Raw genomic sequence first — 27,056 nt, forward strand, 5'->3', positions numbered from 1 at the left:
TTGGGACTTTCCGAATAATGTATGTCATTGTGCTATCTTCAGCCTATAAGCTGTTAATAGTATGTAGCTCTTTAGGTTTTATATAATACATAATATGTATAGAACATAATTATATGTGTTCTGTATTATGTATGTTAATGTGTATATAATAAATGTATGCATATATAATATAGACATATAATATATCATATAAATCATAGATGTATTATTCCTATTTTATATAAACATAAAATACATTGCCCTTTGAACAACATGAAGATTAGGGGCACTGATCCCCAACATGGTTTAAAAATCCACATATAACTTTTGACTTCCCACAACTTAACTACTACCAGCCTATGGTTGGCCAGAAGCCTTAGCAATGACACGAGCAGTCAATGAACACAGTTTGTATATTACATGTTTGCCGTATTCATGCAGTAAAGTGAGCCAGAGAAAAGAAAGTGTTGAGAGTCCTAAGGGAGAGAAAGTACATTTGCAGCACTGTCCTGTGTTTGTGGGAAATAACCCGCATGTAAGTGGGCCCACCTAGTTCAAACCCATGTGCAGTGGTCAGCTGTATGTAGTCTTAATCTGTTTCATATATTCCCTTTATGCTTTCCTCACTCTCTTGGCCTTTTAGTTTTTGTGGGCAAGTAGGCACGTCTCCTGCTCTCTGCCCAGATGGGCGGCGCCAGAAATTCTAGTTTTTATCTCAGTCTGTGAGGCGTCTCACGCTCCATTCCAAAACAGAGATCTAAGGGTAAGCGAGGGGCAGCCCTTCAGAACCTGGTTTGTAAACACATGTGTGCGTCAGGTCTCTTTGAGTTTTCAAAAGTAATTTTAGGAAGAATAATGAACTTGCTTCCGGCCATTTTGAGGCACATAGAACCGGGAAAAGGCTGTTGACACACACCTCTCTGGTGTGCCTTGCAAGTCTTGGAAGAGTGGTGGCTGTTGGGTGTGGCTGTCCCCAACTCCAGCTTGGCTGCTGGAACTTGGAAGCTGTGTCCTGAGAGTCTCACATGGGAGGTGGTGGCTGCAGGAGGGTTTTAAGGGTGACTTTGGGCCATGGTGTGAGACATGAAGCCTTTTCCACCTCTGGGTGAGTTTTTCCTGTTAAGCCCTGTTGGCAGAGAAGAAGCCGGAGCCGTCCTAGAGGTGGAGAATGGCCAGCCTTGGGGCCTTCTCCCTGGGAAATTTGTGTTTTATCAGAAAAGAGAATGACAGTTCTAGGAATAAAGTCCTTTTCCTACGCACACAAGTCCTGCAGGTCCATTGTAGTCGTGGCTTTCTGAGGCCCTGCCTGGCCTCTTGGCTGCATTTCACACAGGATTTTTTCTTCCCAGACAGCCCAGAGTGGGTAGCTCAGCTGGGGGCAGGGTCTTTACTCCAGTTTTGAGATCGGGGCCCCCATCCTGATGTTCTGTCTGTGAAGAGCCGCTTCCAGGATGATGGGTGACGCCGCGTGCTGTACTGGTGTTCACCATCCACACAGCCTGGGGCTGGACAGGCTGGGGTTGAAGGCTTCGATCCAGGCTGGGCCCTCCATGCTGATGTGGAAATTGCATAAGAAAGACGAAATTCTGCTGGTGTGCCATGTTTAACAAGGCTGGAAAAGGCTGAATCTTTAGGAAATGCTTTTAGTAGCAGGAGTTTTCTGGTTGCGTGAATTAAGTTGTTACAAGAGGTACAAAATTGCAGTAAGTGCTGTAATTTAGAAAATCAGATTTACGGGATCACATCTCTGTTGGAAGAAGCCTTTACAGGTGTAACAGTGTAGCTAGTGTAAAATGCAGCCAGACTGGAGAGCAGAAGGTAGTGAGTGAGCGTTTTCGTGCTCATCTTCCTCCGTGCCCGCGCCCCTGGATTTTCAGATCTTAACGCCTTCTCAGAGGTTCTCTGGCCTGGCTGCTCTGCTGCTTGTGGGGTGGCCGTGGGAACATGCCCCAAGCAGTCAGCCAGAGTGGGTCTCAGTCTTGTCCTGTCTGTCCTGCCCTGTGTGCTTTCCCAGATCCAGCCGCTGGTGGTCGTGCCTCCAGAAAGCATCTCAGGTGCCCCCACTTGTCCCCTTCCCGTTGCCGTCCTCCCGGTACAGTCAGGAGGCTCTATCTAGAGCGTCCTCTCTGAAATACAGATCTAGTAACTCACTGTCCCCCACAACCCCAAATAGAACACAAACCTTCATTCCCCGGTGGTTCTTTCGGCCGCTGGAGTCCAGTCTTACCGCCTCAGAGCCCCACGTGGCCTGGCTGGAGCCCGCCGTCCCCAGCACCGCCCGTCTCTGTCCCTCTTGGGGGGCCTTCCGTGGTGGCTGGGTGCCGGTTTCCCAGGGAGCCGTTCACTTCCACTTTCCTCCCTCCTCAAGATTTTGCTGACTGTCCTTCTTTCTCTAGGTCTCCCCTGAAGCACCCGTCTGTCAGGGAAAGCTTTAGCATCGAGGTTGCCTCCCCATGTTGCGCTGTTTCCATTGGTAGCACTTACCATGCTCGGGTGTGTCCTGAGTCCTAGCGTATCACCCTGCATGTGGCAGAGCCTTTGTCATATGTGGTGAGGGCAGAAATGGGAGCTGTGATGTTTAGGAGCATTTGAAGTGCTTCTGGGTACCCTGAGAGGTGGCACGTCCAGTAAACGTGGGCCCAGATGCCACCGCCTGTCTCACCTGAGCTCCCAACAGGCCCTGTGGTTGTACCACTGCTCCCTTCCCCTGGGCTGGCTTTCCCGGGGCTGCAGTCTGGGCGGCTGGGTCCGGTCTGCGCGTCTGAGCTGGCACGAGACCTGTCTGCCATATCTGTCTAGCAGAAGGCAGCAGAATATTCCGGATGCTTCCTGTAAGGCTCTCCAGACGGTTGTGTTGACTCTTCACATGGCCTCCTGGGCAGGTGTAGATAATCCGAGGGTCAGGTGAGATCATCTTTCTTGGTGATACAGTAGGAAAGTATTTTGAAATTACTAAACGTTTGTTCAAATGTGAGGTGGTACAGTTACATTCAGTGTGCTTTGATAGGACACGTGGGCAGCGAGCTACCTTTCAGTGGAAACTAGAGGGCAGACTGAACTTACTGTCTCTCTATGCAAGAGCGTAGGGACTTGACTAATTTTCTTTCCGAATTAGGTTGATCTCTTATTTCTCTTTTATGTTTACTAGATGTTTAGTTTTCCTTTTACTAGTGAAGAATACATTTCAGGGAGACCAGGTCAAATGTCAGGAAGGTGTTGTTTTTCATTTCTGGGTCTGTGGCTGTGGCAGCTCCTCTCGGAGGGCTCCGGTGGGTCACCTGTTTCAGGGACACTGGGCAGGGGTGAAATTGTGGCTTCCTGCTCGCACAGCTTCACTTTATCAGGGCCAGAAGTCTGCATTTTAACTGAGCTTTTTGCATTTTAGAGTTCTAGAAGTTTGAGGACCACAGCCCCGAGGGTCTCTCGGGAGTCTGTTTTCAACAGGATTTGTACAAGATGGCTCATTTGCTGACCTGTGCAGGCTCACCTGCACGTAGAGGTGACGAGGTGATGACAGGAAACAGCCCTGCCAGCACTGTGCGGTGAGAGGCGGGGAGGCTGGCAGTGGCTGAGGTTGAACTAGCCAGTGACCTTGTTCAGCTGGAGCAGAGAAGATCAACAAGGGGCATTGTTCCCTGGGCCTCTTGGGAACAATGGTGCTTTGACCACAGCTGCAGTGGGCGGAAGGGAGCTGGGCAGGGGGCTGGCCTCCTGGGTCCTACAGGGAAGGGCAGAGCCTCTGCTGTGGGCGGGCCAGCCTTGTCCTTCACCTTCACCAAGACTCCCCAGACGCTGCCTTCCTTAGATGCCTGGGACGTGGGGAGCAGCAGTAAGTGTTTTTCAGAGGTTGGCGTTGCCAAGTATGTAGAATGTGGGGTCCTGGAATTTGCTTATTGTGATCAGCTTAAAGCAGGGGAAACCCAACAAGTCGATGAGAAACCATTTCATGGCCAACTTGAACCCTGGACCGGACCCTCCCCTCATTCATACCACAGCCTGCTCTGTGTCTCCTCCTTCCCAGTCTCCTGTAATCTTTACGGGACTCACGGCTTGCCCTGCACAATTCGGTATCCGGGTTAGTTTGGTTTTCTGTCATCTCCCAAGTGTCTGTTCTGGCTCACCCAGGAGAAGAAAGGGTTCCCACTGGGGGATGGTGTCTACCCCCACCCGCCGTGGGCATCTAGGAACCTGTGAGGACATGTGTGATTGTCCCCATGACAGTGGGGGTGTGTGTATGAGCATTTAATATTATGGGCGTGTGGGATGCTGAGTGCCCCTCGGTCTTGGGGACAGTCCCACGCACTGAAGACTTGTCCCCCACGAGAAGCTCTGTATCTTGTCCGGCGCTTTCTTGAGACTAGGCCCGCCACGTGATCCCTAATGAACCCGTGTGGCTCCATAGACACCGAATGAGGTTAATCACGTGCCAGGGAAATAGACACGTGGCTGAAGCCCGCTTCCTGGTGGGGGGGCGCAGCTGTGCTCGGCCGGTGACAGTCCTGTTCCTCTGGGCTTCTGCGGTGCCGCTTCACCCTTCCGGAGGGCACAGTGTAGATGAGAGTTATGAGCTAGAGTAATCCTGACTGACTGCTCCTGTCCCACTTCAGAGACGCTGGCTGCTTGTTGTCCCCGGGCGCGTGGTGCTGCGAGTCCATTAGGTGTCACATTGTGAGAGGAGTGGCAGCGGAGGACCTGGGATTTTAGCCTTGGCACCCGCCCAATGACTGCTCTTGGTACTACGAGCGTTGGGATTTGGGGCCCACAAGCCTTCTGGAGTCACTGTGTGGCCCCTGTGGCTCCTTTGGGGAGGAAAAGGAGGTTTGGACTAAGGATCAGATGGATCAAAGCATCAAACGGACTTACTGGTCTGTATCAGTCCCTGAGTTAGAGATGTCGGAGAAAGGACGGTGGCTCTTATCATTTAGGAACGGAAATGGATGAACAGACAGGATGTCTTCAGACCTTATTTTAAGAAAGGACTCAGAGGTTATGCTAATAAGCCAGATAGCTTCTTGAACTAAGGATGTCCCCTAATACTCGAGGGTTTGAGTATCTTGGAAACTAGATAAGAGTTAGCTTCACAGTGAGGGTGGCAGAGACAGACCGGGGAAGTTCAGCCACAGATGGTTGAGAGCAGTGGGGGCTGACGTGACTCAGCCATTTCCCACGAGGTCTCCTGTGGCCACAGTGACGGGATGTGTCCTTCCTGTGACTCGGGGAGCGGCTCCTCCGAGTACTTTCTAAGGAAATGAGCACCGCTGTGTCCAGAGGTTCAGCTCTGAGAACGTTTAGTGAATGAACATTGTTTGAACATTGGGAGCAGCCCAGATGGACCCCCAAAGTGGGGCTGGATACATAGGTTCCGAAATTCATCTATAGGGTGGAAGGTGCTGTTACCATGACAACCATGGGGTGGAAAGTATTGACGTGAGGCACAGTATAGGACAAATAGCCTGTAGGGAACATACGGGAACATAGTAACACTTCAGTAAAGAAACTGTAAACATGGAAGGAAAGTCCTGGAAAGGCTTAGTCTGAAGGTTCAGATGGATTAGCTGTAAGTGGCCGAACTCCAGGGACCCGGAATTCTTCCTTGGGGTTTCCTACTTAGAATGTCTAATGTGGACACGTATCATAATTTTTGTAATTAAGACAGCTTCATACCCTAAATAAAAACATGATCTCAGGGACAGACTTTTATCCAAATATTCTAATATTTAATAATTTTTTTAAAAAATGTTTTTATTTATTGTCAGAGAGAAAGAGAGAGCCTAGGAGCACAAGCAAGAGAGCAGCAGGCAGAGGGAAAGGGAGAAGCTAGATCCCCGCTAAGCAGGGAGCCTGACAGGGGTTTGATCCCAGGACCCTGAGATCATGACCTGAGGCAAAGGCAGACGCTTAACCCACTGAGCACCCAGGTGCCCCTGTACTTAATCATTTTTAAATCCAGATATTCCTGGTATTGGGATTCTAAGGAGCTATGAGCTACTCACATCTTGTTTGGAAGTAGTTGATCTCAGGCACCAGGAAGCAAGGGTTGTGATTATCTGGAATGAATGTGGGTGGGGGAGGCCTTGGGTGACGTCACATTAGTATTGTCAGTCTAATACATTAATACTACAAGACTAACTTCAGTTTCCTGGTTGGAAACTCTCCCAGGAAAGTCTCCACTGCAACGTTGTACACCCCGTCTCTCCCAGGCTGGGGAACACCCACGGAGCCTGGACTTGGCTCCCTTGCCTAAAAAGCAGCTAAATCAGAGGTGAGAGTCTCAGGGGACATCCCTGCCTTCCAGATGAGTCAGGTTTCCAGCTGTAGGCCTCGTCTGTGGGAGGCGGGGGGTTGGGGGTTGGGTGGGGGGGGGGTGGTTGCTTGCGATTCACAAAGGTGAGGCTGCAGAGCTGTCTCTGTGAATCAGTCTGTTAAGAATTTAGATCTTGGGCACCTGGGTGGTCCAGTTGGTTAAGCAACTTCCTTGGGCTCTGGTCGCGATCCTGGAGTTCCAGGATCAACCCCACTTTGGGCTCTCAGCTCATGGGGAGTCTGCTTCTCCCTCTGACCTTCTCCCCTCTCATGTGCTCCCTCTCTCTCTCTAATAAATAAATAAATAAAATCTTAAAAAAAAAGAATTTAGGTCTTGTAAGCAAATGCTTTGCAGCAGCATTTCTTAGAATAAAGTCTTTTGGACATGATTATGAGAAGGCTCCATGGCATTCAGAGAGACAGGTAAGGGACACACGGGTTTGTGTGAGGACACAGGCGAGCACATCCGGCAGCCTCTGGGCCCCCCCACATCTCATGCTTAGTTCGGTGAGACTCTGGAAGCCACACTGGCTTTTGGGTCTGGTAACCCAAACCCTGAGTTTGCTAAATATAGTTAGCTCTGGAGTTTTCTTTTTCTTGTAAGGATTTTTACTCTGTAGGTGAGTGCGCCCTGTCTGTGGGCAAGGCACTCGGAGAAATCTGGAATCTTCTCCTCGATGTGGGGTGTGCTCGCTGCTCTGGGAACACTCGGGTGAGGACGGAGTTGACAGAGAGATAAGAAGTGTTGGTCTTGGTCAGTGACAAGCAGCCTGTGAGGACTTCCAGAGCCTAGGATGCTGCTTTCATTAAAAAAATCTTGATTTAGTGAAAAGAAGGGCCATCTGTACCCCAGTGTTTATAGCAACAATGGCCACGGTCGCCAAACTGTGGAAAGGACCAAGAGGCCCTTGAACGGACGAATGTATATTCGTATATTTATGAATGTATATTTACTCATATAAACTATGGAGTATTATGCCGCCATCAGAAAGGATGAATACCCAATTTTTGTAGCAACATGGACGGGACTGGAAGAGATTATGCTGAGTGAAATAAGTCAAGCAGAGAGAGTCAGTTATCATATGGTTTCACTTATTTGTGGAGCGTAACAAATAGCATGGAGGACATGGGGAGTTAGAGAGGAGAAGGGAGTTGAGGGACATTGGAAGGGGAGGTGAACCATGAGAGACTATGGACTCTGAAAAACAATCTGAGGGTTTTGAAGGGGCAGGGAGTGGGAGGTTGGGGGAAACAGGTGGTGGGTATTATAGAGGGCACGGATTGCGTTGAGCACTGGGTGTGGTGCATAAACAATACTGTTACGCTGAAAAGAAATAAAAAAAAATCTTAGGGCTTAATTACAAATGAAAAAAAAAATCACTGCCAAAGTGTAATAACATATACTCAGGTATGGGTCTATAATTTATGCATTTACACTGCCTTATAATGCATACTTAACAAGTATAAAGCCTGATGTTGATAATAACTAAACTTACACAGGAAAATAAAATATGTGTGTGTTAAGAATGTCACAAAAATATATTATCCTTAAAAATTTACTCATTTCCATGAAGTATTTCGGGGATGGACATTTATATGTCATCAAGATTTAACTATGAGGAAATTGTTTTTCGAAATATGTATTAATTTTTTTAAGAGCTGCAATGTGTCCTGAATAAATCACAGTGGAAGTAAAAAAAAAAAAAATTCTCGAATGACAAAGGTTGGCAAGAAAGGCATCATCGTCTCTATGCCTCTCCCCTTTCTTCTGATCTCCCTTCACGGAACATATATTATCAGATGGAACCTTCCTCCCCAGATTTTGTTAACAAAACAGTGGGTTTTTCAGGATTTCCATCCGATTTCCTCTTGGGAGGAGCAGAGTGGCGGCCGCTGAGCCCTGGCCGCTGTCCTGGGCCCTGCTTTCCCTGTGCTGGAGGGAGCGCTGCGGAGGTCGGAGGGCTCGTGAGCCAGGGGTGGCTACCCCCATGCCCTTGGGCCCCAGAGACGCCAACTTCCCCATGTGTCCGGCTCTGTTCCTGAGCCCTGGAGTGTGCGTTCAGGCCTATTGCTGGTGCCGGTGGGGCTGGTGTCACCCTCTCTGGGACAGTCGCTGTGTGGAGGCTGAGCCTCAGAACTCAGGCTTCCCACGTCTTGGGGGTTACAGACCTGTGCCTTCTTTGGCTCCATGGGAGCCGGAGACTGGGGCTGTAGAAGGAGAATATACACAGGTGGTGTTTTCAGTAAAAGTTGTAGAGGCCTCTGGTAAAGAAGATTCTAGACTTTTCTTCAGTCTAGAAAAAGAAGATGTGTCAGTGACGAATGTGGAAAGCCCATGAAGCCCAGCGTCAGGATCTCGCCGACAGTGTGTGTTCTGTCGACAGGAGCAGCAGCCTTCATCAGGTACAGCCAGGCCTCTAGGGTCCAGCTGGAGGTCCGGCCTCCCGAAGCCCATCATGCAACGCCAGGCTCCCTTCCTCCTGCCCGCAGCCCCCAGCGTGAGGCCTGGACGCTGGGCCAAGCCCTCCTTTGTGGCCCTCCCGGAAGGAAGGGCACCAGAATAGGTCAAATGACCCCGGGAATACAAGAGTACACTTGTCTGACTTCAGCAGGAGCAGAGACATTGTCCTGTTTTCATCACATCGGACCCATCTGGGAGAGCAGTGCAAAGAACATTCTTGAAAAATAAAGTCTTTATTAAAGCAACCCTCTGCCCCACCAAAGAGCCCTGTAAGACACAGTGGCACGGCACCCGCGAGGCAGCTTCAGGGAGGAGGAACTCGATGTCCAGATGCCCCGTTGTTCTTCAGGCAATCCTGCCCTGATCCAGGTGTGGTCACAGATGTGGGGAAGCCAGGTGAGAGATGCTCGGGGAGGAGCCATCCTTCTGTTTCCTCCCTGACAGGAGCACTGAGAACACAGCCTCCTGTAATTGTGCACCGATGCGAGGAGCATCTCGTGACGATGCCAACCTGAGGGCCGCAAGAGAGGAGAGACCTGTCGAGCACCCCCTCCGCGGGGCCAGGGTCCGCTGGGGGCGCTGCTGTCACGACGTGCATCCCAGGGGGCTGGCTGTCCTGTCCCGCTTGCACATACACTGGTGCACGGATGGACAGGAGCAGGAGTATCTTTCAGGATATCCCCCGAATATCTCCGAGGCCGCCAAGTGCTCTTTGTACCAACAGACGGGACTGCACCGCTCCCTCCATTCACTGCTCCAGACAGGCCCTCTTCTGAACCAGCGTGGGCCTGTTTCTTAGCAGTGGCCAGGACACAAATATAAAAGACTTTTTTTTTTTTTTTTTAAAGATTTTGTTTATTTGGGAGAGAACAAGAGAGCAGGAGCAGTGTGTTGTGGGAGGGAAGGAGAGGGAGAAGCAGACTCCCCACTGAGCAGGGAGCCTGACGTGGGGCTTGATCTCAGGACCCTGACATCATGACCTGAGCCAAAGGCAGATGCTTAACCCACTGAGCCCACCAGGCGCCCCATGACGAGGTACTTTTTAAGACAATATTGTTTCTCTTAAGTGCCTCACTGAGCAGTATCCGCATGTTTCCGTGAGCTTGCCGATTCCTTTTCTACTTATGCGTGTCTGTATGTCACATTATGCTTGCAAGAACATTTTGGTATCCTGCTTTCTTCAATAGCCTAATGATGTCTGCCTGAATATAGTTTGTAATGGCTGCATACTCTTCTACTATGTGGCTGTTTCCTAGTTTCTTAAACCCTTCCCAGTTGTTGATCCATTAGGTACTTTTGCATTTTCTAGTAGTGAAGAGTGATGATAAACGTTGATAACATAAAATTTTATCCTGATTTTTGATTATCTCCTTGAGGTTTCAAGTGGACCTGGGTCAAAGGGCAGAAGCATTTTATGATCTTGGTACAGGATGGTCAGATGTTTTGCCTCATCCTCATTGGTGTTGAACACTTTTTTTTTTGCTAACGTTGATTTAATAGGAAAATTTGGCATTGCTTCACTTTACATGCTTTTAATACCAGGTGACGCTGAGCCCAGGTCCATTTGGCAAGTTGTTAGGATGCCAAATGGTTTAACTTATTTTTAGTTCTGCAAGTGACCCATGAGTACACCTCCTGAAAGATTTGAACAGTGCTGACAAAGTCCCCTTGACCGTCTTCTCCCCCATCCCCCTTCCAGCCCCAGGGGTAACCACTTCCCGTTGGGTGGCTTTGGGGACTTTCACTGTGTGTGCATGTGTGTAGACAGACAAATGGGTACGTAGTATGGGAGGGTTTGAATGTGTAGGGGAGCGCAATTTATGGTTTTCAGAGTTTTTAATTCATCATGGAAGTCTCTGTAAAATACAGATAACTCTTTTTTAACAGGAATACAGGATTTCATATTAAATGTACCATGGTTCATTTAGCTATGTATTTATTAAAGCATTTCTATTTTCCCCCTTTCCCTTTTTGAGTCATATAAATGTGCATATATATGTACAATGTCATATGTATCTTTTATGTTTTTTACTCAAGACTAAATGTTTTTCTTAACAGGTTTATATATGTTCTCTTTTATAATAATGAATCGCTATTATTACTCCCTACAAGAAAAATAATTAAGAAATCATGTGAACATATACTGTGTGTAAACGCCTTTAGAAATAATGACCTTTTAAAAGCCTTTAAGGAGGTTAAATATTGTATGTTGACAACTGATGACTCAGATGAGCTGAGAGCTAAACGGGGAATCTTCCTGTTACTCAATTTTGCATTCAGATTTGAAGCCGATGGTTTTTTCAGACACGTTGGTGCACTGCCCTTTCCCAGAACCTCGTGCTGTCCTTGCACGCTTACTCACTTCGTGAGTACTGCGGACTCACTACGCCGAAAACCACAGCGAAGGAGCACTAGTATATAAAGGGGAAAAAAAAGGAATTCGTCATTACAAAATTTTGAGTTAAAGAAAAAACAACAACAACCCTGTGATCCTGACCTATGCTGTTTCTGTCAAATTTCAAAAAAGAATGTAAACCCAAAGTAAAATGAAAGAATTTCTTGGAGGAAATTCTCTCCATTTATTTTTCACTGTCTTACTTTGTCAAAGATTCCAGCGAGGTTTTAATAGTTGCCTGATGTTTCTGTGCTTAGAACATGACATGGAGATGTTAGTTTCCTTAACGAGACCCTGTGTTCACTGTACTCACGTCTTTTTGTCAAGATCAATATCTCATTTGCTTTTTAAAAAAGATTTTATTTGACAGAGAGACTCAGCGAGAGAGGGAACACAAGCAGAGGGGGTCGGAGAAGGAGAAACAGGCCTCCCTTGGAGCAGGGACCTCAATGGCAGGGCTCGATCCCAGGACCCTGGGATCATGACCTGAGCCGAAGGCAGATGCTTAATGACTGAGCCACCCAGGCGCCCCTCAATATCTCATTCTTTGGGTGTATATGGCATCGATCTCCTTTGTCATTGGGCATTTTGGGATTCCCCAGCACGCTTGGAGCTCCCTTGAGACAGTGCTGAGCAGACCAGTCCTGGCAGCTAACTCAGTACCAGGACTAGTGATGGTCCTTAGGGGATTCCCACGAGAGCTGACGTACTCAGTGGCTCTCACGCTGAAAGAGATCAGTTACACTTCTATCCCACGATTGTAGCAAGTGCAGGACATCCAAACCTGAACCAGGTAGCCCTAGGATGGATGGATGGACCCGTCTGAGGGGGAATACGTAAAAACCATCTTCTCGGTAATTTTGGGGAGGATTGTTGGAGGTAATGTGGAAAGCAAAGCTCTAGCATTTTTATGGCTTTTAAAAATACTTGGACACAAAGTTTAACTACACACATGAACGTGAGTAATTCAGTCTCAAGCCTGAATCTGGCCGCAGAATATGGGTCGCAATCCTGGCTATGCCACCTACAAGCTGATTTCTCACCCTTCCGCTCTGACCTTCATTGTCCTGTCTGTAAAATCGGGGGAATAGTGCCACTTTATCTTGCTGTTGCTAGGACTAGGCTGAGGTCTGGCACATCCCAAGTGCTCGGTCAGTGGAGACAGTGGGATTGTTACCGGCAGGGCACTCCAGAAGTTTCTTACAAGCTTTGGGTGATGAGTGTGGGGTAGGAAAAAAATCTTGTCCTTCTGCCTTCTAGGTTCCCATTCTAGGTTCTCAGCTAGGGCCTAGTACCAAACGACAGATCAACAGGAGAAAAGCAGTGTATTAATGTGTATATCTCATATGTACATGGGAAGAGTAGCTCATAGAAGTGACTAAATTTGGGCTTACGTACTGTCTTCAGCTAAAACAAAGAAAGCCAGGTGTGGAGGGCGGGTGATGGGAAGGTGATCAGGAAAAGTACAGCAAGCCAAGGAAGCAAGCAAGCCACCCACCCTCTCAGTGGGTAAGGGTCTTCTGTGAGTCTTTTTTTTTATCCTTCTCTTCCTGGTGCATAGAGGGAGACACCCTTGTGAATGGAGATTTCCTTTGTACGTGTACCCTCATGAAAGGGTAACTTCTTAGTTTTCTGAGCTGCTTTTGTGTCTGTCCACTGTTTTTCCAAATAATTGGCTCACAATGGCCCTTGGGCCAAAGAGGCATATTTGGGGGAGCAGATTCTGGTCTTCTGCAGAAGGGAAAGTCCTGGCAGCAGCAGACAAGGGAAAGAAGGGAGGTCGCTGGGTGGGAGGAGCGGACTCCACATGCCCCCTCTGTGGGGCGGTTGGTGGAATGGGCGGGTGAGAGCTGTGCAGCCTGCAGACCCTAGTTTGGTTGCTACTCTGGGGATTTGGGAAGACCTTTTCCATATGTGGTGTCGTGGCCGACTCTTCTCCCTGGTTCAGCATGCAAGTAGACCCATGGACGGAGGAATGGGGCTGCCTGTCTGTCACACCCTTGTACCATTTTTATTGTGCACCCCGTTCTGAATGCCTTGGGATGACCAACATGGCATTTCAGGCAGTGGGCTTCTAGGTTTCTTTGTGGCGCCTAGGAGTCACTTGGAATTACAAGGATAAGGGAGTTTATAATGGTAAAAGGATGTACAAAGTGTGGCACTTTCCCCAAACGAATGGAATAGCTTATTACTATTAAGAAAAGTAAAAACTGAGAAAAGAGATTTAAGGTACCTGTGTATATTCCTTTTAAGATAGAAAATAAAGTCAGGCACACGCTTTAGGGGTGAGTGCTCCCCTTCTGGTTAGATGCCTGATGACGGGGTCTTCGCGTAGTGGGGCTGACCTAGAGACAGGGCCTGCTCCAGCTTTCTGAGCTGTGAAACAGTTGTTGAAATTTCTGAAAACCTTTTATTTGAGTTAGTTCTGGGATTTTTTTTTTTTAAAGATTTTATTTATTTATTTGACAGAGAGAAATTACAAGTACACTGAGAGGCAGGCAGAGAGAGAGAGAGAGAAGGAAGCAGGCTCCCTGCTGAGCAGAGAGCCCGATGTGGGACTCGATCCCAGGACCCTGAGATCATGACCTGAGCCAAAGGCAGCGGCTTAACCCACTGAGCCACCCAGGCGCCCCAGTTCTGGGATTTTGTATAAGAGATCACATTCAAGTGGTTTTTCCCAGAAGGCCTTGTTTTGGGGACTAACCTCTCTGTGATACCAAGAGCAGATCAGTAAGTCCTCTTCTTTAATGTTTTTAAACCTGATAGAAGGAGAAGTTATCTTTTCTCCTGTGTTCAGTGTCTGCGTGAGTACCTTCTTTGAGGTACACTTTACTGTGTTTCTAGCTCTTACTTAGTAAGGATGTAAGAAACCCTGTAACAGTGCTTCTACTTGTATTGTCAAAAAAAAAAAAAAAAAGATGATTTGGGGGCACCTGGGTGGCTCAGTCTGTGAGGTATCTGCCTTGGGCTCAGATGATGATCTCAGGGGCCTGGGATCAAGTCCTGCCTCTGGCTCCTTGCTCAACAGGAAGGAAGCCTGCTTCCCCTCTGCCCCTCCCCTCCCCAGGCTTGTGCACATGCCTGCTCTCCCTCTCTCTCTCCCTCTCTCAGATAAATAAATAAATTTTTTTTTTAAAAGGGGGGTGATTTGTTTTTTCAGTACTTAGGGGAAAAAAGCCCTTTTATATTCTTTCTTTGATCCGAATTAGATGGTCTGCTCCATTTCCCTTTGAGCTCTGGCTATCAGAAATTTTAAAAATTGTTTTAATATTCAAGCACAACAAACTGTTATCTCGTGGTTGGAAAATCAACTTCTTTTGTTCATTTTGTGACTTTATATTTATGCCCGTTCCTTTCAAGTGCACAGGGTGCTTTCTTGGATATGGATAACATTGAAATAATCTAATAAAGTGAATTTCTCTTGATAGTGTCATTCATTCATTTGGCTTTTATCTGTAAGACTTTTGTATAGAGGGCGCCTGGGTGGCTCTGTTGGCTAAGCATCTGGCGTCGGCTCAGGTCATGATCTCAGGGTCCTGGGATCGAGTTCCACATCGGGCTCCCTGCTCAGCGGTGAGCCTGCTTCTCCCTCTACCCCTTACCCTGCTCATGCTCTCTCTCTCAAATAAATTTTTTAAAAGTCTTAAAAAAAAAAAAAAGACTTTTGGATAGAAAATGAGATGCAGTTTTAGTTTGGCTATGCAGAGGCCAGGGGACTCGATGGAAACACCGTGGCCAGAAAACCCTGGGACGGCTCAGGCACTGTGTGGTTCTTCACGGGGGACTAGGATGATCACTGCAGATCTGGTGACGATTTGAAGTATTTAGCATGTAGATGGCCTGGGCTGCTGTTCACTTGGAAGAAAATGATGAGGACTGGATGAAGAAATTGCAAAACGCACGGAGAAGAGGAACATCCTTTCTTATATCGTGGGGCTGAAGTGTGTGGCTGCCCTGATGGCTCCCTTGCTCTGTGCCCTCCTGCCCTGGGTTCTGCTCTGCTGAAAGCCCTCATTGTGCAGGACGCTTGTTTGTTTACGGCCTGTGTCTCCAGGAGAGCTGCTGGCGCTCTGGCCTTGGTCTTCTTTTGTCGGCGGCACCCGGCACAAGGCTCACAGTGTGTTCTTGAAATTCGTGATTCATGTTTCTGAAATAGCAGATCAGAAGACACATTTTAGGCCAATAAGTATTTCAGTATATGGGCAAATATTTTGAAGAGTCAAAGAGGGTTGGGGGCATTTTTTGTGCCTAAAATATATGCCAAATTCAGAAAATCCAATCTCCTGTAGCCCTGTGTTTCTTGAACTGTCCAGTTTCTAAGAGCAGTTTGGTGCTGAGGCCAGCTGGAGTGGGGTAGGTGGCGCTTCGTCAGGCAGCCTGGCCTGCCGTGTCGCCTGTGCAGGTGTGCGTGACGCCGGGTGTAGGCATCCACTTACAGGCTTTGAAGGCCTGTTGTGCTGAGGACGCAGTGGCGACCAGTGTGGACTCTCCCCCAGGGACAGAGTTCCTGCTTCAGAAGTATTAGACGCAGATTTATGTCTTGACAGTTTTTAGTTTTTTAAAAAAAAATATTTTATTTATTTATTTGACGGAGAGAGATCGCAACTAGGCAGAGAGGCAGGCAGAGAGGGGGAAAGAAGGCTCCCCGCTAAGCAGGGAGCCTGATGCGGGGCTCGATAGCAGGACCTTGGGATCATGACCTGAGCTGAAGGCAGAGGCTTAACCCACTGAGCCACCCAGGTGCCCCAGTTTTTTCAGTGAACTTTGTGGTTGCTCTCTGTTTTCCTTGAGGACAGGACGCAGAGAAAACCATAAGTGAGAAAGCTTGCTGGTCATGGGTTGTGCTGTCTGTGACAAGGATGCTGTGCTGTAAACGAGACCAGACGAGGGTATGCTGATGTACCTTCTCCTCCTGTACCCAGTCTCATGCCAGACACAGCTCTGTGTGCACTACTGATGTCACCGTTGTCCCAACCCTGGGACCTATGGTGCAGATGTCTAGTCATGTCGGGGTCACCACAGCCAGTTGTGAATGACCCCGCTCTGACGTGTGCTCACTGGACGGTGAGTGAGGTCTGTACTAGAATACGTGGGTGCCGTGTCATGACCTGTCAGCGACTTGGGCTCCTCTGAGGCACAGGACGCACCATGGGGATGAGACACAGATCGCACTGAGTGTTGGTGTCAAGGCTGTGTCTGACCCTGAGATGATGTCCCTGCTCGCTTTGCAGCTGAGTCTTTCAGTTTGGAGCAACAGACTCTGTTTTTTGTCTGTGGTGTGACGTGGAGCCCCTCACTTCCCCGCTTTGCGGCTGAGCATCCCCGTCTGTACCATCAAGGTCATCTGAGGGGTTTGAAGCTTGAAGAGCCTCCGTGCAGCCCTCATCACAGGACCCAGAGTGGAGGAGGCCAGCAGCACAGCACAGCTGTGGGGGACTTTCCTTCCTTGACGTTTCGTAGCATGGGTTTATAGTTCCTTATAAACATTTACACCTGTTGATTCGTTCCTGAGTCCTCGGTGTATTTCGGATCCTATGGGCCACGCGCATCCTAGCCTGCAGACTGGTGCTGTCTGCCGGCTGGGGTTTTCTTATCTGGCTCAGGACTGAGTCTCGATGCAGTCTGCAGTTTGACTGATTGATGGATTGACTTGGATCGTCTTCAGTGGCAGGTACTGGAAGTAAGCTCTGTACGTGGGGCATCTCATTAAATCCCTATAGGGAGGACAGTGCCACAGAGAGGTCAGACAGGTTGTTGACGTGAGGACTAGTGATGGACACCCAGGTGCCTAGCCCACCCCTTTCCCTTCAGTGCGTGTGCACCGAGGTGCTGTGCATGATGTTCAGTCTGGGCTGGGACCGTATGCCTGAACATGTTGTTCTCTAGTTAAAGGGCGCGTGCTCTCTGTTACAGGTAAAGACAGTATGGGCCATCTGTGACATTGTGCTGTCTTTCCTGCTGGACCTGTTTCCTAGCCTGTCCCTCCTCTAGTTCTTTGTGGTCTGGTGTCGGGGGAGGCAGTGTGTCGGGTGGTTAAGAGTACAGGACTCTGCAGTCACGCAGTGGTGGGACATATCCCAACTCTGCCTGTTAGAAGCTGTGTGACCTAGAACAAGTGCCTTGTCCTTTCTGTGCTTCAGTTTCTCATCTGAGAATAATAAATACTGCTTACCTTAAAGGGTCATTGTGTGGCTTGAGAGCACACATGCACACACACGCACACACATGGTGCTTAGAATGGGGCCCGGCACGTCACATTTGTGGCAGATGATGCCCTGGTGGTGTTCTTTGCGCACTGCCGTGGGCTCTGTTGCTCCTGTCTTCACCTCCCACGCGGGGCCTGCCCCAGAGCTCCTTGTGTGACAGACACTCTGCGGAAGTCTGTTGAGGGAGTGGATGGATCTGGATGGGCGGAATGGGTGCACATGAGACCCGCTCTTTTTCATCTTGAAGTTAAATTGGACTCATTGAAATAGGCGATCTCAGCTTGAATAGAATCAGAGTGCTTGCTTTTTGATAAGCAAGAGGCTAGAAATTGGAGGATTAATTTACTGAATCCTTCCGGGAGACTCACAAGGCCAGTATTGTCCCATTTTACAGATAGTAAGTTTTCGTGCATTTTAATCTAATGCCTGTAAGGAGGACATGGGACTTTGAGCCACGGGAGGCAGGGTGTGAATCCTGTAGCCGAGCCTGCGGCCCAGCTGGGCCTGCCCATAGGTCCCCCGGGTGACTTGTGGCTGACGGTGGAGCCCTCTGTGAAGACTGTGTTGTCTGTACATACATTGCAGCTTCCGTGAGGCGGAATCCTGGACCCCAGCCCCCGCGCTGCTTGAGCACTGGAACGGGAGCCCTGCATGTTGGAAATCGAAGAGCGGTCATGTCATGGGGACACAGACGGCCATACTCTTTAGTTAAAATTTCTTGCTTTGGGGAAAATGTTTACATTGAAGCCAAAGTCTCATAGGTCAAAACACTGTGCTCTGCTCTGTCTTCGGTGGGAATGGAGAAGTGCTGCCGGATGCTCCTGGAGTGGGGGTGCTTGACATGGTGTCCCATGGTGGCGCCTCTTCCTTTGTTTTCCCTCGGTTAAACGTGCCCTTTGAGTTTCACACTTTGAGTTAGGTTTCAGAGAGCTCTGCACATCTCCTTTTGGGCCTTTTCCTTTTTTAAAAAACATTTTCCCCAGGAGGGTGGAGCCCGGAGATGGCTTTGAGCCTGGCCGGTATTTCTGATGACCCGGTCAGGGTCTGCAGCGGGAAGAAGGGGACCTGTACGAGTGATGAGCTGTCCTGAGACCCTGAGGTCCCGTCCTTCCTGACACACCCTTCACGAGACTGTGCACGGGGCCTTGGCCTGGCAGCTGTCCTTGGCGTTCCTGTCCCTGCACCTCCCTCAGCTCAGGTCCACGGTCTGCGGCCAGTGAGACATTGGCTCAATGTTGCGGGGGGTGCCTGATGGAGTACCGTGGAGGGATTCTGCCTCTAATCTGTGTTGGAGCTGATGTGTTCCCCACGGGGAGGAGCCTGTTGGTTATACAGTGTAAGAACTTCTTGAGAAGGGGCTTGATTCAGTTATACAGAATTCTAGATTCTTCCCTTTGAGAGGTCCTCTTAATCTTTGAACCAGCACACCATTTTTGGTCCCAAGGAGGAGCACCCTTCCCCACCTCTCCCTTGCAGACCTAGTGTGGGCCCTCGGTGAGGTGACTCATGGTAAATACCTATAGCTTAGCATACACCATCAGTGCTTAGTAAATGTTGGCTGTTGATTTAAAAGTGAGCACAGGGGGCAACAGACACATGAAAAAGTGCTCCACATTACTCGGCATCAGGGAAATACAAATCAAAACCATAATGAGATACCACCTCACACCAGTCAGAATGGCTGAGATTAACAAGTCAGGAAATGACAGGTGTTGGGGAGGATGCAGAGAAAGGGGAACCCTCCTATGCTGTTGGTGGGAATGCAAGCTGGTGGAACCACTCTGGAAAACAGCATGGAGGTTCCTCAAAAAGTTGAAAATAGAGCTACCCTATGACCCAGCAATTGCACTACTGGGTATTTACCCTAAAGATACAAATATAGTGATCCGAAGGGGCACGTGCACCCGAATGTTTATAGCAGCAATGTCCACGATAGCCAAACTATGGAAAGAACCTAGATGTCCATCAACAGATGAATGGCTCAAGAAGCTGTGGTATATATACACAATGGAATACTATGCAGCCATCAAAAGAAATGAAATCTTGCCATTTGTGACAGCATGGATGGAACTAGAGGGTATCATGCTTAGTGAAATAAGTCAATCAGAGAAAGACAACTATCATATGATCTCCGTGATATGAGGAAGTGGAGATGCAACGTGGGGGGCTAGGGGGGTAGGAGAAGAATAAATGAAACAAGATGGGATCGGGAGGGAGACAAACCATAAGTGACTCTTTATCTCACAAAACAAACTGAGGGTTGCTGGGGGGAGGGGGGTTGGGAGAAGGGGGGTGGGGTTATGGGCATTGGGGAGGGTATGTGCTATGGTGAAGTGCTGTGAAGTGTGTAAACCTGGAGATTCACAGACCTGTACCCCTGGGGATAAAAATACATTATATGTTTATTAAAAAATAAAAAATAAAGATGAAGGAAAAAAAAATGAGCACAGGGGGCACCTGGGTGACTCAGGTGGTTAAGTGTTTGCCTTTGGCTCAGGTCACAGTCCCGGTGTCCTGGAATTGAGCCCCACATTGAGCTCTCTGCTCAGGGGGGAGTCTGCTTCTCCCTCTTCCTCTGCTGCTCCCCCAGCTTGTGCTGTCTCTTTGTCTCTCTCAAATAAATAAGTAAAATCTTTAAAAAAATAAAAAAAATAAAAGCAAAGGTGCCATGAGAATAGGAAGTTTGAGGTACTTACCCAGCTTTGAATGGGGATCATGAAAAATTCCCCAAGGTCATCAAGCCTCCACGAGTTAGTCAAGAGAAGAAAGGAAGGGCAGGGTGTCTCGTGAAGGGTGATGGCTTTGGGGCGTTCACTGTGATGGGTGGACAGGGTTGGGACCTGGGGTGCAAAGCTAGGTGGCGGGCAGATCGTGGAGGCTCCTGGGAAGTTGGGGGACAGATGGTTGGGTTGATCAGGAGCCAGGCACCTGCTTACCCAAGGAGGTGGAATTATGATCTGAGAGCACTGATGGGACAGATCTGTCTGGACAGAGCGGGGCAAGAGGACAGGTGCACACTGTGTTGACAGGCGTAGCGAGGCTCACCTGCACGTTCTCCACTGCCCGAGGTGGAGCCTGAGGGCACCCGGTGGACCCACCGTGCTTTGGTGGGCATGCTCCTTTTGAGAAACTGGATTAGGCAGGCTGTGGTGTGGATTTCTGGTAAGGAGAAAGTCTGCTTAAGAAGTAGAAAGAGGGCGGGCCACATTCCCGCCGGGCACAGTGTGGCGAGTGCAGTGTACACGTGTGTACGCCATGGGCACGCACCTCCTGGCCTGTGCCGGGGAAGGCCCGTTCTCCAGTTTCCTCTCATCTCCACTATGGCATGAAAATACCACTCTTGTCTGACAATTTTGATTGTTTCCTTTTGATTAGCTTTGTGTCTGGGGTTGCAGGGTTCTTTCTTTTTCTTTTTTTTTTTTTGTCTTTTGACCATTTTTTTTTAAGGTTTTATTTATTTATTTGAGAGAGACATAGCGAGAGAGAGCACAAGCAGGGGAGGGACAGAGGGAGAGGGAGAAGCAGACTCCCTGCCTACCAGGGAGCCCGATACCAGGACTCCGGGATCATGACCTGAGCCGAAGGCAGATGCCTTACTGACTGAGCCACCCAGGACCTCCTTTTTTGACTGCTTTTCTCCTCATTTTCTCATCAGTGGTTAGAAGTAGGAAGGAATGGTATCTGTTGAGAGGACTCTTCCTCGCCGCTAAGTACATGCATCTAGAGAAGAACAAGGAAGAGTTAACAACTAAGTTTTCTTTCTCTGGCAGTCTGTTGTGGCTTGTTAGGCCCCCGATGTCAGTGTAGTTCATGTCGGAGTGACAGCCAATTGGCATCCGAAGGGACGGTCAGCCTCCTGGAAGGGATAGAGCCATTTCCCCAGCACTTTGTTCAGAATTTGCTGGACTGCTTAGGGATCCTGTCTCCCGCCACGGAGGGAGTTGTTGCAGGGAAAGCACACACATACACTTCCAAGAAATGCTGTTAGAAATGCTTAAATGAAGAGCCTTCACTGTATGCTCCTGTCTTGATCCTTCAGCCTGTGTCCCGGAAGCATCACTGAGTGCTGAGAGCACGAAGAGGGAAAGACGTGCCACGGGTGCTGGGCTTGCCCTCCTGTGGGGGAACTGGACCACGGCAGCCAGCTCCGCAGTCCCTCAGAGGAGGGAGGACCCCCATGGGCCCCAGTCTCTGTGTGAGCACCCTCCTGGCTGGGGTCCAGACCCTGGGGGGCCAGCATGGTGTACAGTAGAGCAGAGCCTGAAGAAGTAAAAGGCGCTTGGTGCTTTGGTCATGTCTCAGGAACTATGTTTCCAGACTACAAGAAAGAAGAGCCTCACCTTTGCCAGAACTACCCCCTCACCCCATCCGTTGAAGGGTGGGCCTCTCGTAACTTGGCATCTCTGTCATCTAGCACTTAGTCTGAAACAGAGTCACTTAGGACTGGTTAGATTAATAAAGTAATTTTGCTGTGGAGTCACAGGAATATCATCTGCGTTTTATAGGAAGAAGGCTTTCCATAACCTCTTAAAGAGTCTGCAACAATTGCCATAACTAGAATAAGGTGACATTTTCTGGTGAGAATATAATTGATGAAATGTTAAAAAAAAATAACTGTGACTTAAAGAGGAAAGGAGGGTATGTGGACGAGATCTGTGAATTTCTTAACCATCCTGGTGTGGGTGTTCTACCTTCTGAGTTGTCTGTGGTTAATGAACATTTAACCCAATGACCGTCGCTCTGTCACTCCACAGGCAAAGCCCTTTCTCCATGTATTGGGTGAGGAAGTACATCCAATGATAGTACAGCTTCTCAGCCTGAAACCATCCTGTTAGGATTTGGTGTTGTGGAATAAGGTTGGAACTAGAGTCACAGACGTGGTTCTTTTCCTCTCTGATAGTCGCTGGAGGAGCGGTCGTGGGAAAGTTCCCTAACCTTTGGGAACGTCAGCTGCTGCCTTTAAAATAGTACTTGCCTACTCAAAAATTTCAAAAATCTTATGGCTCAAATTTAAAAAAAAAAAAAAAAAAGCATGTGAAAGGTCTTTGTAAATAACGAAGAAATTTCAAAGTTTTTCTTCTAAAAACATTAAATTACTATTAATAGTTTTGGTTAAAGATGAAGAATGGCTTAGACCGGAGAATGGTGGAGATTTTCCTTACTTCCGGTGGCCCTTTTCCCTTTTAAATGTCAAGAATGATGGCGCAAGAGAGTTTCTTTCCCCAGTGGACCCTGGGGTTCCTTCCGGTTGCCTCCTTTCTCATTTCCTGCCCTTACTATTCCAGGCAAAGCCCTAGTGACTGAAGAACGGTAGATCTTCTGAATTTCGAGGGCAGTGAAGTAGGAGCGTAGCAGAGGGCGTATGCAAGACAACACGTAAGTCACACTCTGCCTTTTATCCGTTTGCAGACCTGTCATGGGTCTGAAGTTCCCCAGAGTCGCTCCTGCTTGGTTCTGAGAGTGTACGTGAGGCCCTGATGCACGGAGGGGCCCCCCCACCCCGCTCCACATCAGCCAGGGAAGGCCAAGTCTGGTGTGGGGAGGGAAGGAGACAGGATTGGACTGGGAAGGCAACACCAGCCAGCGTGTAGATGTGTGGGAAATGAAGGGCCCAGGGGTAGCTTCCGCCAGAGTCGCTGGAGAGGACGGGGAGGACGTCGTGAGCTCTCAAGCCACGTAATGAACAAGCACGTTTGTCAGGAAAAAGAGCCACCCGGATTCAGGAAAATCTCTGCTTGAGTCTGCACCATTTTCACCTTTAGTGAAAACTCCACATAGTAATTTAATTGTCTGTAGAAGAAATTATGAGGGAAGGTTCCAGGGCCCAGGGACTTAGGGAGCCATTTGGGGCCAGGACTTTTCCTTGACCGTGGAATCGGTTGTGATGGAGGCTCTCTCTCCGGGAAGATTGTGTCTCCACACTGGGACTGCCTGGGGCTGTATTGCTGGGCACGCCCGCCTGCAGTGTCACGAAGGGTTTACTCCAGAACCAGGTCAGCTCGCCGTTGCTCGTGTTGAGAAACAGTCTTGACCAAGAGTGAAAATCCCCTGCGTGGGACTGTGTTCTTCGTGATGGTGGCTGCTTTCCATCCTGGCACACGGTTCCCTTCTCTGTGTACACATGCAGATGGGATATTGCTTCTGTTGCTTCTTCTCCGGCCGGATAAGAGTGCTCGACTGCACGTGGCCTTCCCCAGGGCGCTCAGTTGTGTCGTTCAGATTCACCTGTTGCATGTGATGGTAGTAAATTATTTTTTCTAGTTTAATAAAATCCTTCTTGTAAAAATCTGTCATGGGCACCTGGGTGGCTCAGTCTAGTGTCTGCCTTGGGCTCGAGTCATGATTTCAGGGTCCTGGGATCGAGCCCTTTATCAGGCTCCCAGGGTTCTGCCCATCGGGCGGTCTGCTTCTCCCTCTCCTTCCGCCTTCCTCCTCCGGCTCGTGCTCACTCACTCTTCTCACAAAAAGAAATGAATAAAATCTTAAAAAAAAAATGCATCACCTTTTATCTGTTGCTCCACTTCCTTCCAAAATTGGGTATTTTGTTGCCAGTCTAATGGCTATAAGATAGTGTACCACTCTGGTTTTAATTTGCATTTTCTTGATTAATAGTGGGATTGAGCACTTTTTAGTGTCATTTGGAGAACAGAGTTGTGATTCTAATGTAGGCAGAACTTTCAGTCTTTTATTGTATGGCTAATGTGCTTTTCTTTATTTCTTTTTTTTTTGTTGGGGGGTTTGGTTTTTGAAATATAGTCTAATATCTCTTAACTATATGTGTTTGGTTCATTTTCTTTGCTAATCTTTTTTTTTTTTTTTAAATTGACTGAAGTTTTTGATTTGTGTTCTCATTCAGTATTTTTTTCTCCATGAGTTTGGAATGCATTCTGTTTCTGTTCTTCTGTGATTGCCCTGAAAGTACACTGTGCCTGCCTCACAGTTTTGAACTCAGTCCATAGCTAAGGTCTTACCATCCCCTCTGAGAACAGTACGAAACTTGTAGGACACCTAGTGAAGAATGTCTCTCTGTTCTCATGCCTTCCTTTCTCTATTTCCGTTCCGTGTTTTGCTGGATACGTCAGACTATGGTCACCCTTTAGAGATGGTATGTTTAACTTCATACGTTCACCATATCTTGTGTCTTTTCCTTTCTTCTGTTCTGTACCTTTCATCTGCCTCCTTCAGAATTGTCTTCCCTCAGAATCACTGGGAAGTAGTTTCTCTTGATGTTGGTTTATGAGAATGTGTGTTCGTGTTGCTGTTCCAGTTCTTAGCAGACTATCGCTGCCTGCTGGCATTGTGGACATACCACTCATTGTCCTGTGGCTTTCGTTCTTGCTCTTGGGAAATCCACTGTTAGGTCTTTTTTTGGTCATTCTTTGGTAAATGACTTGGTTTATTTTGAGATCTGTGTGTGGCTTTTTGCATTTTATCCTGTATTGTTATGTGTTTGTATTTGTTATGTGTCATATATCTGTAGATTCATGCCATTCTTTGGCTCTCAAAATTTACCAGCCGTTGGTGCTCTGAACACTGTCACTCTCCTGCTCACTCGATTTTCTCCTTCTGGTTTTGATAAGCAGATGTTAGAGCTTCTTTTTTACTTCTCCATGTCTTTTAATTTGTAATTGGTATTTTCTTCCCTGTCCTTTTTTTCTGTTTGATTCTAGGTAATTTCTTAAGATTTAGCTTCCAGTTCAATAATTTTCTCTTCAGTAGTGTTGAATTTTTTTTAACCCATCCTTTGAGTTTTTAATTTCAATGAAAATGTTTCTTAGTATTTTAACAAATATTTAATTTATTTATTTGAGAGAGAGGGAGCACAAATAGAGGCAGAGGGAGAAGGAGACTCCCCACTGAGCAGAGAGCCTGGCATGGGGCTCCATCCCAGGATCTTGGGACCATGACCTGAGCTGGAGTCAGGCACTTAGCTGACTGAACCACCGAGGTGCCCCTAATTCTTCATTTTGAAAAACTCGATTTCTGCCTCAGGTCTGCCTGAATTTAAAAAAAAAAAAAAAATATATATATATATATATATATATATATATATATATAAAGATTTTATTTATTTGACAGAGACACAGCAAGAGAGGGAACACAAGCAGAGGGAGTGGGGGAGGGAGAACCAGGCTCCCCACCGAGCAGGGAGCCCCATGCGGGGCTCGATTCCAGGCCCCTAGGATCATGACCTGAGCCAAAGGCAGATGCCCAATGACTTAGCCACCCAGGTCCCCCTGCCTGAATATATTTAATGGTCTCTTTTTTGCTTGCTCATTTTTTCCCCGTCCATCTTTCATGTCTGTATGCAACACCAAACAGTTGTTTCATATTCTGTATTGGATAATGCCGGTATCTGAAATCTTTGGTGGTGTATATCTGTGTTTGTGGCTTGTTTCCTTGTGTCCATGGTGAGTATTGATAATGTGCTCATATTTGTTTGATAATCTTATGTCAGAATTCTGAGGTCTTATTGAAATATATGTGGGTTTGTCCTCAGAGCCAGGAAGATGCTACAGAACCAGCACCACATTCGTTTCCTTTGGGAATCCTGGTTTTTGGTTGAGTTCTCCCTTCCTGCCGAAAATGGGGGATTCCAGATGCCCCATCCCATTTCTGTGTTCACCCCACCTCCATGGCAACTCCCTCTCTCTTCTTCGCTCAGATTTCAGTGTGCCATTTCTGCCGTGTTTTCCTTGTGTTTGTTTCTTTGTCTGGAGTTAGCCAATGTATGAAAAGTATTCCTCAGATTAATTTTTAAAAAGATTTTATTTATTTATTTATTTGACAGAGTGAGAGAGGGTGCGTGCACGCAAGCTTTGGGGGAGGGGCAGACAGAGAAGCAAGCTCCCTGCTGAGCAGGGAGCCCAATGTGGGACTCCATCCCAGAACCCTGAGATCATGAGCCAAAGGCAGGTGCTTAACCAACTGAGCCACCCAGGTGCCCTCCTAAAATTAATTTATCCAGAATCTAATTCTAGCATAGCAGATGGGCCCTGCAAATACCTAGTCCACCATAATTTCTAAATTCGTGGTACCCAAGCACTGAACTGACTTCACAGTCAGTTTTCTGTATGTGCCCTTTATCAATTTTCTTCAACTCTTTATCTGGTACATTACTTTACCTACGGCCAGGAAATACTGCAGTAGCCATCTCCTTGAGAGCTTCCTAAACTGTCTCGATACTCACATCACACATTCATAGCCTTAAACTTTTGCCTGGTTGGTGGGGTTTATTTTTTGTTTGTTTGTTTTTTGTTTTTTTTAGTCCTAGTTAATCTACTAATATACTAGTTCATCTACTGATATTCACTTCCTTGGAAATTCAAATCTCAACTTTTGGAAAAACTCAAAAGCACAGAGTTTTTATTCAGTACTCCTTTCTCCCGCTGCCCAGTCTGTTTCCTGTTAGTGGGTCATTTTTTTTTTTTTTTAAAGATTTTATTTATTTATTTGACAGACAGAGATCACAAGTAGGCAGAGAGGCAGGCAGAGAGAGAGGGGGAAGCAGGCCCTGTGCTGAGCAGAGAGCCCAATGCGGGGCTCGATCCCAGGACCCTGAGATCATGACCTGAGCTGAAGGCAGAGGCCTAACCCACTGAGCCACCCAGGCGCCCCATCATTTTTCTTTTTATCCAGAATCCCAGGTATAGAAGATTCAGTGGTGGATCTCCCTGTGGATGCCTTTCTTCCTCATGCGATGTGTAGAAAA

General features: G+C 47.8%; 1 protein-coding gene across 7 annotated transcripts in view; it reads left to right on the plus strand.

The window, feature by feature from the left end:
- SGMS1 (sphingomyelin synthase 1) overlaps positions 1-27,056 on the plus strand; it is a 266,791-nt gene that overhangs the window by 61,406 nt on the left and 178,329 nt on the right. For 3 of the 7 annotated variants that reach the window (XM_032312956.1, XM_032312959.1, XM_032312968.1), the window contains exon 3: positions 22,630-22,720. The exons of 2 other annotated variants lie outside the window; for them this stretch is intronic. The gene's annotated coding sequence lies outside the window, so the exon portion shown is untranslated. Of the gene's footprint in view, positions 1-22,629; positions 22,721-24,400; positions 24,450-27,056 lie in introns of those variants that run through there. 2 more of the 7 variants (XM_032312962.1, XM_032312963.1) reach the window with 1 other exon arrangement.

This window comes from Mustela erminea, chromosome 14 (assembly GCF_009829155.1).
Source record: "Mustela erminea isolate mMusErm1 chromosome 14, mMusErm1.Pri, whole genome shotgun sequence".
In the NCBI taxonomy this organism is placed as follows: domain Eukaryota; kingdom Metazoa; phylum Chordata; class Mammalia; order Carnivora; family Mustelidae; genus Mustela; species Mustela erminea.